Genomic DNA, 14,594 nt, shown 5'->3' with positions numbered 1-14,594 from the left:
TATGACTGGGTCACTTTGCTGTACAGCAGAAATTAACATAACAATGAAAATCAGGAGTTTCCACTGTGGCTCAGTGGAAATGAATCTGACTAGCATCCAAGAGGACACAGGTTCAATCCTTGGCCTTGATCAGTGGGTTAAGGATTCTGCATTGCTGTGAACTGCGGTATATAGGTCGTAGACATGGCTTAGATCTGGTGTTGCTGTGGCTGTGGTGTAGACCAGTGGATATAGCTCTGATTCAACCCCTACCTTGGGAACCTCCATATGCCGCAAGTGCAGCCCTAAAAAAAAAAAAAAAAAAAGGCGATAATAAAATTTTTTTCAAAAAAGGAATGAAACTGGACCACTTACACCATTAAAAAGTTACTACATTCAAGTTATTAATGTAACACAAAAAAATCAGTTTAATATGCATTACTGATGACATCACTTAATCATGGAACCAAGACCTTCTATCCAAATCTGGTTTAAAAAAATAAAAAAGAACCAACATAAAATGGGAAAAAGACACTGTTTTGAGCAAGTGGTGCTGGGAAAACCACACAGCTGTAAATCAGTGAAACTAGAACACACTCTCAAACTATGCACAAAAATAAACTCAAAATGGCTTAAAGACTTAAACATAAGACAAGACCCCATCAAACTCCTAGAAGAGAACATAGGCAAAACATTCTCTGACATCAACCGTACAAATGTCTTCTTAGGTCAGTCTTCCTGGCAACAGAAATAAAAACAAAAATAAACAAATGGGACCTAATCAAATTTAAAAGCTTTTGCACAGTAAAGGAAACCACACACACAGACACACACAGACACACACACACACACACACACACACAAAGACAACCTACAGAATACGAGAAAATCGTTTCAAACGATGCAACTGACAAGGGCTTAATCTCTAAAATATACAAACAACTTATACAACTCAACAACAAAAGAACCAACAACCCAACTGAAAATGGGCAACAGATCTGTATAGACATTTCTCCAAAGAAATAGATGGCCAACAGGCACATGAAAAATGCTCAACATCACTAATTATTGGAGACATGTAAATCAAAACTACTATGAAGTACCACGTCACACCAGTCAGAATGGCCATCATTAACAAGTCAACAAATAACAAATGCTGGAGAGGGTGTAGAGAAAAGGGAACCCTTCTGCACTATTGGTGGGAATATAAATTAATACAACCACTATGGAAAACAGCATGGAGGTATCTCAGAAAACTAAACATATTACCTAGCAATCCCACTCCCGGGCATATATCCAGACAAAACTTTCATTGAAAAAGACACATGCACCCCTATGTTCACTGCAGCACTATTCACAATAGCCAGGACATGGAAACAACATAAATGTCCATTGAGAAGTGAATGGATTAAGAAGATACGGTATATACACACAATGGAATATTACTCAGCCATAAGGAAGAACAAAATAATGCCATTTTCAGCAACATGGATGGAACCAGAGACTCTCATATTAAGCGCAGTAAGTCAAAAAGAGAAAGACAAATACCATATGATATCACTTATATCAGGAATCTAATATATGGCACAAATGAACCTTTCTACAGAAAAGAAACAAACTCATGGACTTGGAGAACAGACCTGTGGTTGCCAAGAGGGAGGGGGAGGAAGTGGGATGGACTGGGAGATTGGGGTTAGTAGATGCAAACTACTGCATTTGGAGTGGATAAGCAATGAGATGCTGCTGTATAGCACAGGGAACTATTATCTAGTCACTTGTGATGGAACATGATGGAGGATAATGTGAGAACAAGAATGTATATATATATATATATATATATATATTTTTCTGTGCAGCAGAAACTGACAGAATAATGTAAATCAACTATAATAGAAAAAATAAAAACCTAAAAAATAAAAATAATAAAAATAAATAAGAATGGCTTAAAAATATCTGAAATGCATATCTTATATTATAAAATTGATTTTAACAAAAGAACCATTCTTCCTTTTAAATGTACTAACAGATGAATATAAAATCATCAAATTAATGTAAGTATAAAACTAATTATGTATACTTTATCAAGCTTGGGGATACATAAGGTAACAATCATATGTACCGACAACTGTGTAACTGACCACTCAAGAAAATGTCAAACTGCCAAAGAAGTTAAAACTCACCAGGAGGAAAAGATAATTCAGACAGCTCAAATATAGAGCAAAATTCAGGGTGGTAGAGTAGCTATGCAGAGGCAATCAAGAATATGCAATGACCTATTAAAATTGCTAAGAATTTTAAAGAAAAATAAAGAATGAATCAAGTTAGTAATCAGGTTAGATTAGTAAGGAAGGAAAATCCTAGAAGATTAGCAATTTGAAATCAGAAACTATTATTATTATTATTATTATTATTTAAAGCAGCTGAGGAGAAAAACCAGAGAAAGTGAGGGTGTCTCAAGGTGACACCTCTCAATATATGGGCACAAAATAAAACAAATCAGACTAAAGTGAAACCAACAAATGTTGTCACTTCTATACTGTCTTAAGACTCAGGTTCAATGAAATTCACTGACTTGTCAGAAATTATCAACTAAAATTGGATGGTAACATTTATGTAGACAAGTGAAAGTTGTAAAAAATGGTCAGAATTGGACAGAAAAGAGTTTGGTGATTTTGTAAGATTCATCATCTCAGAAAACACATGAAAATCTTAGTGACAGAAAAACTGAATACAGTTCTGTTATCAATGACAGACAAAACAAAATGGACTGAAAAGTTACTAGCTGTCACTGAGACATTTACTACTTAACTGAAATATTTTTCAAAATCACTTTTCTAACTCATCAAAGTAATCACTTCTACAACAAAATTTCCAAATACTACTATTCTTCCACCCATCTCACAGGGTGAGATTTACATTATTCTTCTCACTCATGAACTCAGAAAATCTATTAAACTACTTTTTGAGAGCCAGGGTTTACAGGTGGAGTTTAGGAGCAACAGGGTTCCCACTTCTTATTTGTTCCTTTCCAATAAAAAACCATGAAAGCTTCAAATACTTTTAATCTTGTAGGCTTGTAGTGTTTTGATATTCAGTGCTAAAAAATCCACTGTTTATTCCTTCCTTTGTTGTGTCCTTGATAATTGACGAAGAACCTTTAGAAACTTTTGAAAAAAATGGGACGTATGCGCATCCTCTTCCTTAATTGTTGAATATAGATAAGTAAGCAAGGAAAAGGATGCTTATTTTTTACAGTATTTGGCTAAATGTGTATTTCCTTTTAAGAATTCCCCTCTCCTGCTACTTGACAAATGCAGGGTTGGCCATGTGTAAAAGAAAACTGATGCAGAGATGTACGTGACCTTTTATGCTGCATTAGAGGTAGACTGGAACTCCCTACACTACTGCTGTGGGTCAGTTTTCAGCAAAGCAATGTGTCCTGTTCTGGTGCTTCTAAGGGCATAAAGATACATAATTAAGATACACAGTGATACATAATTCATGATACAGAGCAGGTATTCCAGGGGGAAAAGATGTCTGCTCCTTCACCACCTTCGCTTTCATCAAGATCCCAAGTCAATGTTGTGGGGGTTCTGATGTATGTTTTTCTCTGAAACCTTTTCCAATGGGTGTGTGACTACATTTTTACCAAGTGAATTATTTTGAAAGAAATGTGGCAGCTCAGTCTCAGTATTCCAAAAGATTAAATGAACAAAGCTCATAACAGGAAAGTGGTCTGTTAACTGTATATTTTCCCTCCCCTAGTTTAAGAAAGTGGTTTAAAGTTTAAAATGTAACATTCTGAGTACCTTCTATGTTAATAAAATCCCTGGGATTGTTTTTAATATTCCCAGATGAATGGAGAAGAAGGCATATAGGGCTGAATTAAGAGCACAAAGCCCTCTTACAGACTTTGCTAGGAAAATGATTTCTTGCAAACCCAGTAGAACAGCTAGTACTATTTCTATAGTACTTCCTTCTAGCTGGTGGAAAGTCATGTTAACTGGGATGCTCATAATGAGGAAGAATGACTTCCTGACAAACTTAGCTTTTCTTCTCCATGCTTTTAATGCTAGAAAACCACTGTGTTCAATGACTGACTGCTGGCATGCCTAGTATGTGTAAGCTCGGGGCTAGGCAACAGATATAAATACAAAGTGGGATAAAGAAAAGATAAAACAAGATCTCTGTTTCTCTAGGCACTGAGTCTAGCAGAACAGTGAAAACAGATGCCAGTTCTGCTATAATAAAAGTATTTTGATATATCATAAAGGGTTGCAAGTATGGAGTGGATTTCCCTCCTTAATTTCCTTTAGGGAAGTCCTAGAAAGATCTACAGAGAAGATGATGCCTAAATAATTTTAAAGGAACGAACAGAACTGATAAGCAAAGAGCAGATGAAGGCTGAAAAATTTTCTTGACCAGCTTTGATGAAAATAACATTCTATAGAATACTAAACAGTTTATGATTCTGCTGTTCAGGAAACACCAAAGTTATAACAAGCTTATTCAAAGACCTGTGTGCAGCATACTTTGCAGGGGCTGGGGGTGGGGGGGGGGTGTTAAACCAGAAGGTATGCAGCACTCCTCACGCTTATTTGGCACAGAAGTCCTTTTTTAGCAAAACACCTTTAATAGAGTAGTGGTTCTTAGAAGATACCGTAAGCAGTCTGTACTGGATCATCTCTATAGAACTTTCTGACTCAAATTAGACAAGAGATCTGAAAAGAAAAATCCAGAGAAGATGAACATCAGCTATTTTAATGTCTTACTATTTAAGACTTCTTAAGCTATCATAAAATTCAGGAACTGTGTTCAGTGCAACTAAAGCTCCAAGAATCAAAATATGAGGGAAAAAGATAACCTGACAGCCAGCTAGAGATGGGTAAATTCACCTGGTACGAATTCATCCTAAGAGAAGTGGGTGTGAGACATTCAAACGTGGTCCAATCTAACCACAACAGAGGCCAGAGAGTGTCACTAAGATTTGCTCCTGGCCTAGTCCACTCACTCTCTGCCAAGGACTTTGGTCTGGGATAAACACAAAGACATCAGTGGAAAAAAAAAAAAAAAAAAAAAAAAAAGACTCATAAACGAAAACCAAAAAAACCCCTCACAAGTCATTTTCTCTACAAATCTCTCTATGCCTAGAGGAAAGCCCGAGAATATGAACTAAAAAAGGAACCTGGTGCATGGTCCTCCCTTCACTGCAAACCCATGGAGCTCTGGCACAGTGGGAGCACTCGTGTGTTCTCAGCACGGATGACAGTGCTCCTGGCAATGACTGGTGGGAAGTAGGTCAGGGCAGAAGCAGTGCACAACAGAGGCAGTGAGACCAATGTGGCTGAAGGAAGTGAGGGTGATGGGTGAGGAACCAGTGCTGCACAGAGATGGCTACAAGGAACTGACCAAATTCATTCACTGGCACATACCAGGCCCACATGGGGGAACTTAGAAAGTATGGGGGGAGGGTCTATTAGGGACACTTACTGGCTAATAGCCACCAAAACCAGTAAAGTCTCAGTTGTATACACGACAAAATCAAAAGGGCTTCTTATTCAACAGAGATGACATAACCTGAAAGCTATGCTTCTAGGAGAGGATAGATAAAGAAGCCATACCACGAACATCATCACAAGACATACAGCAGTGAACAATGGCATGAGTTCTACAGCTAGAAGGCTTGGGTTCAAATCCAAGGTCTGACACCTACTAGCTATATGGCTTTGGCCCAAGTTATTTAACCTCTCTGTATCTCAACTTCCTCACTGTAAAAGGGATAATAATTCCTACCAAACAGAGTTGCTATTAGGATTAAAATAAGTTTATAGGTAAAATCCTTACAAGGAAGTTCACCCCCCTAATTTCTTCCTGTGTAAAATGCAGATAATAGCCAGTATTTATGGTGTACATAGTCTATGTGTCTTTCACTGTTTTAAGCCCTTTGCATATAGTTCTCATCTCATAGTTTTATTTATTTATTTATTTAATTTATTTTTTTTTTTAATTTTCCCACTGAACAGCAAGGTCATCTCATAGTTTTAAAATGAACGAACATGGTGGATGAAGCACCTAAAACAGTGCCAAGTATATGGGAAGCACAAAATAAACATAACTACTGCAACTACTACTATCAGTATTTATGCTGCTGCTGCTACTCTTTTTTGTTTTGTTTTTGTCTTTTTAGGGCTGCCCCCATAGCATATGACAGTTCCCAGGCTAGTGGTCGAACTGGAGCTATAGCCACCAGCCTACACCACAGCCAGAGCAACAGAGGTTCTGAGCCTCGTCTACAACCTACACCGAAGCCTATAGCAATGCCGGTTCCTTAATCCACTGAGCAAGGCCAGGGATCGAACCCGTGTCCTCATGGATACTAGTCAGGTTCATTACCACCGAGCCACAGCAGAACTCCAAATAGGATGTATCTTTTACTCCCAGGTCACGTTTTCTTATTCAGCATTTTATGGTAAATTTATCTGTAAATTCTTAACCTTTGGCAGCTTTTCTACAGTGTAAATTAGTTCTCAAGTTTTTTTTTTTTTTTTTTTTTTTTTTTTTTTTTTTTTTTTAAGTCTTTCACAAGAAAAGTATTCTAGTAGTGGTATAGGAAACAACTTTATTGGGATATAATTCACAGACCATACAATTCACCCATTTAAAGTGTACTATTCAGTAGTCTTTACTATACCCATGGAGTTGGGGCCAGGGATCAAGCCTGTGTCCTCAAGAATGCTAGTCAGATTCGTTTCTGCTGAGCCACAATGAGAACTCCTGCTGCTGCTACTCTTTATGAAGCCTCCTCTGTACTGGGTACTACGCTAGGTGCCATCCATACAAGTAGTTCCAAGTTTCACAAAAGCCTACAAGGTAAGACACACTGTCTCTGTTGGGCAGGCAAAGAAACTCTTGCAGAAAGATTAAGGAACCTGCCTAAGGACCCATAGCGAGTGGGAATTCTGAGTTTCAAAACCAGGTCTCTGCTCCTTTTAGGCTATGTTCTTCATACTTTCTTTTAACATCATGTTAGTTGAAAAAAACAGATGAAAATAGCAAAATACAACTACTGTTTCTAGTTTCAAGGAGGTAACAATGTTGACTAGAGACATCTGGAATGTGAAGACTGGCTGCTCATCAAGGCTACTCATTGACTCTGGGGTGCAAAGACAGAGGTAAGAAGAAAGAGGTGGCTCCAACTATGCCTTTAATATTCATTTGTTTAAAGTGCACACACACCCAACTGCAGCAACTATGGTAAAATATTAACATTTGTTAAACACATGCAAAGGTTTTATGCTGTTCACTAGACTATTCTCTAATATTTTCCCTCTGTGTTTTTCTGTATGGTTGAAATATTTCCTTAAAAATAAACATGTGCTGGGAGTTCTCTTGTCACAGCGGGTTAGGGATCCACAGCTGCTTGGGCTGCTGCTGTTGTGCAGGTTCCATTCCTGGCCCACAAACTTCCACATGCCGCAGGTGTGGCCAAAAAAAAAAAAAAAAAAAAAAAAAAAGTGCTACTGAATAAATACTTGTGGGAGGCTTTATGGAACCAAAGAAAGATAATAGGATTAGGGAGTCTGGAGATTCAGAGCCCAGTCGTAACTAGTCATTAACCAGCTGTAACCTTTCTAGAGTTTAAGAATTTACCAACTAAGATCAGACCACAAGATGGTATTTCAGGGCCATCCAGAATGAACATTATTATTTTTTTATTAATGCTTCTACGTAAAAGCTACAGTCCCACAAGAGAAACATAATGTCAAAAATACAAAGCTCAACGGGATCCACAAACTCTAATTACTAAATCTGCAGAGTACCTCCCAATAGTCTCTTTGCATAAAATATTCTTTGTACATCTATAATCCAGTGACTTCCAGTTTTAAAATGTGAGAATCCTTTCTCATCTGTCTACAACAGCAAATGTAAATCACTTTAGCATACAGTTCACCTCCTTTAAAAAAAAAAAAAATCACTCTCTACTTACACAGTCCTATGAGCAAGGGAAAAAGCTAGAGACAATCGATGCCTATCAATGTATTAAGCCACAAATGTGCCAATAAACTACAAATAGCAGCCATGTGAAAATTCCCAAATAAAGTCTACCAAAAGGTACCACAGGGTTTACTCTGAAGTAGGTATTTGGATTTGCAGCTTGACCTCAGGAATCTCCTCAAGTGACCTATGGCCAAGTTGTGATCAAACAATCTCTGTACTAATATCCTCTAGGAGACTGAGGTCTCCCCAGTAGCTTTTGACCAGTGTCATATGTTCCTTAATTCCCTTTAATTATTTGTTAGAAAAATTTCTTTCCAACCATTTGCTCACCATTCCTATTCACTGAATGTCCATATACTCATCTCAAGACAAAACAAACAAAAACCTCAGCCAGTGAATACATTTAAAAAATGAGGAGGTGTTTTGTTTTGTTTTGTTTTGGCTGCACCCACGCATGTGGAAGTTCCCCAGGCCATGGATCAGACCTGGGCCATGGCAGCGACCCAAGGGGCTACAGTGACAGCACTGGATCCTGAACCTGCTGCACCACAAGGGAACTTCCAGGGGAAGGTTTTGAAACTTGCAAAGCGCTGATTCATGCTTATGTTTAGGTTTTGCTTCCATGACTGTCTTTGGAGACACAAAGTCCCTCTAAGAATACTAGCCACCCTAGCCTATCTACTGGAGATGGGATCAGGTGTGACTCTAACTCCACTGTCTGGCATAAATTACCAATGGGAATTAACTATAGCACACAGTTGGAGAAAGTGATACAAAGTGACAGAACATTCTAGGAATAGAATGGGAAGGAAGAAAAAAAAAGACTTCATTCAGTAGGTGGCACTCTTTCCTTAAAAATGTAACTTAGGCAACTATTACCATCAAAGATGTCATCTGCTCACTAATCACTTGAAAGAAGAGAAGGCACATTAATTCTGATAGCCTGTCCCAAATATAGCCTGAATCATTACCTTCAGTCTATCTAAATAATGTGTTCTCATTTCAGTGGAATCTGTAGGTGTTCATAAATATGCCATTTTTTTTTTCCACTGTAGCAAAAGCTACAATTTAGAAGAACCAAATAATTGCATTTATTTTAAACTGGCAGGTTGTGACTTATAATTTAGCATGATAATGCTTCAAAAGACAGTTTCACCCTAACATTTTTCTAATCCTAATGAATTCAACTATAAAAGCATAATCTGAATGCAAATGTGGCAAAGAACTAACTTGCAATATATAAATTGTATTATTGTTTTAGTTTTGTTTTAAAACATGACAGCAACTCTTCTTTTTTTTTCAGTAACTTTAAATAAGCATGCATGTGAAATTCTTTTTAACCAAATAACTGACTAAATGCATTAGCATTCTGGCTCAATCTCAAACTTTCAACTGAAAAACAGAAACAAAGCTGGCAATTAATAAAATGTGAGTTTAGTATACAGAAGAAGCAAAAAATAAAATTTGTCTAGTTTTCCTTAGATAGATCTCTTGGTCTCAATACCATGTAGTTCCACCTAATCACTCAAGTTCTAAGTTTCCCTTTCCTTGGAAAACCTATCCCAGAAGTTTCCTTCAGCCTCCCTCACAGGACAAAGCCCCTCTAACTCAGTGTGTGTGTGGCAGGAGCAGCTGGGGGTGGGGTCCTTCTTCTGTCCCAACTCAGCAAACAGCACTCTGTTATAATGGCTTCTTATTTATCTGTTGCCAACATTTGACTGTGAGATCCTTGAGGGCAGAAATGAGTCTTAATTGTATGTTCCCTGCCCTAGCATAAAGCTTGGCATATGGCAGATAATGAATAAATATGTGCTGAACAAAGGAACAGACGGATCTTTCTGCTCAGGATGTGTTTTACTTGAGGGCAAGACCCTGTCTACAGCAGGCTGTGAGGAAGCAACACCTTTCCAGTATGAGTCTCCAGGCCAGAAAGACCTCTGAGATGTAAATCAACTTCACTGAGGTCTCTGTGTAAACCAAGTCCCCACCACTAGTTTTAAGGGCACTGCAGAAGAGCTGGGAATACCACTTGTAGCAAGAGTGCCATATTTCATCCCCAGTAAAAACATTAAGAGATGGCCAGTAAAAGAAGCCAAAAACCATGAGCCTAGACACATATATTTCAGTGGAAAAAACATTCTCATAACTTTGGAACTTATGTCTCTCTTTTGTTAATGGCTAGTGATTTTCCTGTAGTTAGCAGTTGCAAGAAAAAGTCTCAAAGAAGACCCCATGAGATTTTTTGCCTGGGATGGAAGAGGCAGAAACCATAAGACTATATCCTATTAAGAAGCAACCTGAATGGAAGGAAGGGAACTGGCTGAGGGGGTCAATGAATGGGGTGTCCCAGGGAAGGGACAGCAGGAGAACTCTAAATCCAGACTCCTCAAAGCTGGAGTCTCCTCGTTTGGGGTGATGCAGCTGGCAGAATGCATTTGCAACCACAGCATAAGCATGAAAAAATAGAGCATCTACTTATAGAGTGTCAATTTTATTCCAAGATTTGGGAGAGGGGTGCAATGATAGTTGTGTGTTAAAAACACAGATATGACTGAAACATAAACTTCAAATGAATTAAGGCATAGGGACCTGAATCAGCGCTGTTTAGTGTTCCGAGTAAGCATTCCCAAGATGGGAGGCTACAGAGCACATGCCTGGATCCTTTCTCTTCACTTGGATGTTTGCTGCGTGGATGGTCACCACTAAGCTAAAGGAGCTGTTCTCGACAACTTTCCCACCACAATTTTTAAAAAAAATTTTAAAAATCTTTATTTTTATCTTTTTAATTTTTTAAATTGGAGCATAGTTGCTTTACAACGTTGTTTTAGATTCAAGTTCACAGCAAAGTGATTCAATTATATATAAACATATATATCCATCTTTTTTTACAACCTGATGTTCACACATATAATATATAACAAAACTTCGGAAGATTGTTTAGGGTACATAATTTATCAATGGCACATCGACTAGTTACATATAAGTAATAAGTCACCCTCTACCACAAGCAAAGATAAACTGCGTAAGTGCCAATTATTAGCCATATGTCTACCACTTTCCATCCAAGAAAGTCTATGAGTTATGCAAGATAATAAACAAATTTTCAGAGATATTTCAAAATATGTCCTAAATTACTTTTCTAAAAAGAAGTAGTTTTATTTTATTTATTTATTTTTTTTAATTAAAAAAAATTCTTTTTTAGGGCCACACGCGTGGCATACGGAGGTTCCCAGGCTAGGGGTCGAATCGGAGCTACAGCTGCCAGCCTACACCACAGGCACAGCAACATGGGATCTGAGCCTCGTCTGCGACCTTCACCACAGCTCATGGCAATGCCAGAGCCTTAACCCTCTGAGCAAGATCAGGGATCGAACCTGTGTCTTCATGGATACTACTTGGGTTCGGTAACCACTGAGCTATGATGAGAACTTCCAAGAAATCATTTTAAAACTTTGACATTTTATTATTACCAAGGAAGTACTCTTGGATCACTTCCCACACACACCTTTGGTGTTGACATCAGAATCTGACTGGCTACCAGTCAGGTACACATGCTGCCCAAGTTAAAATGGGACCTAGACAATATTTCTATGTAGTAACTACATGCAACAATTAGGAAGATGGTAGAGAGATGCAAAAGCCACCTGGACGGCTTGGACAGACAGCAGTCCTCTGAACACTTGAGGCCAGGAAGGTCACTTTAGTGTTCATGTCATCCACAAAACTTGAAAAAACAAAAAACAAAAAACAAAAAACCCATGCAAGTAGAAACCATGAAATCAGCTCTAAAAACACTTATGACCATGTTTTTTGTGAGAACATAATCTCTACAAGAGCATGGATTTTTGTCTGTTTCATCACTGCTGTATTCCTAGTGCCTTGCATGTAGCCAATTCTTAATGAATTCGTTGGGTGGGTGAATGTTTTGTTACACCATGAGCAATAACAATTTAAACCCAGAGAAAACTCCTACCAACCTATTTTATAACTTTGGCAAACTTTTAATTACGGACTGGCTTCCTATTCACTATGCAGTCAAGCGCCCTCCAAGCCCCCTTGAGAAACACCAGTGTTCCAGAAAAGCACACCCGCTACTTTAACAACAAATCTCCTCTCTTTGCTCCATCTTTTTAGCCTATAAGCAAATCTCCCCTCTTCTTTCTTTAAAACAAAACCCTACCAAACCAACCCCAAAATGTTTCCCTGTCTTTGCAAATCCTTAGGCTTTTCTGCCTATCTCCCCCTCTGTCCTCCTTCAGCTTCTCAAGGGAAGCCTGTGCTTCCTCACTGCCCTTCCTCATCCCTTAAGGAAGCTCTGTGGCTCCAACACCCATTATTCCACTAAACCACTGATCCTGACACAGTTGCTGCCACCCCTGCATCCCACCCAGTGGCACTGCTACTGCTGACTACTTATTTTCTTCTTGGATAAAATCCTCTCCTCTGCTCTCGCAGATCAGCTGCCCTGCAGGTTCTTCTCTGCTCCCTTCCAGGAAATCCTGGCACTCCTCGGAGGGGGGAATCTGAGCTAGAATTCCCCATTATCCTTTCAAAGATATAGCTATGGGTCTGGGCCTACCTATCAAGGAATTAACATTGCCCACAGGAAGTCCCCATTCATTCCTCAACCTTTAGCAATTGTGAGAGATTCTGAGCAATCCAAGACTGAACTGAACAAAGGTATCATTAGAGGGAAACACTGTGAGAAGCCATCAAACTTCAATCCCAGAGGTGGAGTTACTATCAGTGTAATAAAATAAAATTCAACATATTTTACTTTCCACAAGTTGTATTCTTAAACGCTATATATAAATACAATACACATAATAAAATCATTTTTGGGGGTCTGACAATGAATCACTCGATTTCAATCTTGATTTTCTAGAGGGGATGTCAACACACATTTTTATTAAGAGGGCTTTCTTAAAGCTGCCGCCTCGCCAGAGCCATAGCAACGCAGGATGCGACCTGCATCTGCAAACTACACTACAGCTCATGGCAACAGCAGATCCTTAATCCAGTGAGTGAGGCCAGGGATCAAACCTACGTCCTCATGGATACTAGCTGGGTTCATTACCACTGAGCCACAACAGGAGCTCCACAACAGCTTTTCTTTCATCTGTTTTTCTTCATTGCCTACATCATTTGCACCCCAAAAGGAAAGTCAATAGCCAACATTCATGAAGTTGTTTCATATCCAGTGTAAACATGAATACTGTCAAATCCAGGTAGAGCCTACAACTACTTAGTTTTCTCCAAGATCTTCTCAAGAAACTAGCTTTGAGTAATCAATAACGACCTAGAGAACACAAGAACTCAATTATACTGTTACCTCCCCAGCTCTGGGGTACTCAGTTCCTAGCAGAGTAGTATATACACATGGTATGTTGGTAAAAAATACTGAGTTTGGGATCATAGTGTAAGTTTCTATAAGCAGCACATATGTAAGATTTCTGGGACAGCAAACACATTTCTATTACTACTTAAGAAAACAAAGTAATGGAATATTAGAGACAGTTAAGGGCAAAGATATTTACCATGTCTTAAGGGAGATTTCAGTTTTACCTGAATGACCTTTCTATAGTTAAAGATAATCTCCTTTGTTTGTTGGGGAGGCAGAGGGTCAGGGAGATTAATGAATTCTCTCAAAGACACTAAGCTCTTTTAATTATAGAAGATGCCTGCTGAAGACAAAATAAAGATCCCATACTAAAGAGGCAGGTATTCCTTCACTTCTATTACTGGTGGAGAACAAACATCAATGAGAGCATAAATGAAGTTCATTTAGGCATAACTCTATATTGGATGGTGGCCTTAGAAATTAGTATCTTTACTCAAAGTAGTTAACAGCACAACTGACAATCAAAACACACCAATAAAAAAATGCTGAAGTCTAAACTGAGCTTTAATTTACAACCACTGGAAATGAAAACTAGCTATTTTTGTTCATGACCCATTTATAAAGAGCTCTAGAAGCTACGTTTAGTTGTAAAGAAATAAAATTTTAAATGCATGAAGTACCCAAGGCAAATACCTCAGAGCATGTCCTAGGACACGGGGTGTGAGCCTAGGAGAAGCCCCAGAGGAGGGAGTGTGTGTGTGTATAGAGAGCGGAGGGTCAGCAGATTCCACTCTGCCTCTTACTATTTCACTTGGCTGGGGAGGCCCCCTAACTTTTCTGAGGTATTCCCAGCAGCTTTAAAACGAAAATGATGCCTATGTCCTGTGGACGAGGATAAGACAGTCTATAGGCACTCCGTGAAGGGTTAAGGCTCCACCACTGGACTTCAAAAAAAAATTTATTGACATATAGTTGATTTTACAATGTTGTATTAATTTCTGCTGTACAGCAAAGTGACTCAGTTATACATACATACATATTTTCTTTTTCACATTCTTTTCCATCATGGTTTATCACAGGATACTGACTATAGTTCCTTGTGCTATACAGTAGGAGCTTGTTATTTATCCATCCTGTGTATAATAGGTTGCATCTATTAACCCCCAAATCCCAATCCCTACATCCCTTCTGCCCCAGCAACCACAAGTCTGCTCTCTACGTCTAAGCCTGTTTTTGTATCGTAGGTATGTTGATTTGTGTCATATTTTAGATTCCA

General features: G+C 38.6%; 1 protein-coding gene across 3 annotated transcripts in view; it reads right to left on the bottom strand.

The window, feature by feature from the left end:
- MAP3K1 (mitogen-activated protein kinase kinase kinase 1) overlaps window positions 1-14,594 on the bottom strand; it is a 74,641-nt gene that overhangs the window by 41,424 nt on the left and 18,623 nt on the right. The window lies entirely within an intron of this gene.

The sequence above is a fragment of the Sus scrofa genome, chromosome 16, assembly GCF_054392235.1.
Source record: "Sus scrofa isolate SSC_HxYL_T2T_F1_AM1 chromosome 16, Sscrofa_HxYL_maternal_Yorkshire_Landrace_v2.0, whole genome shotgun sequence".
Classification (NCBI taxonomy): Eukaryota; Metazoa; Chordata; class Mammalia; order Artiodactyla; family Suidae; genus Sus; species Sus scrofa.
This window is presented reverse-complemented; position numbering and strand designations above follow the sequence as displayed.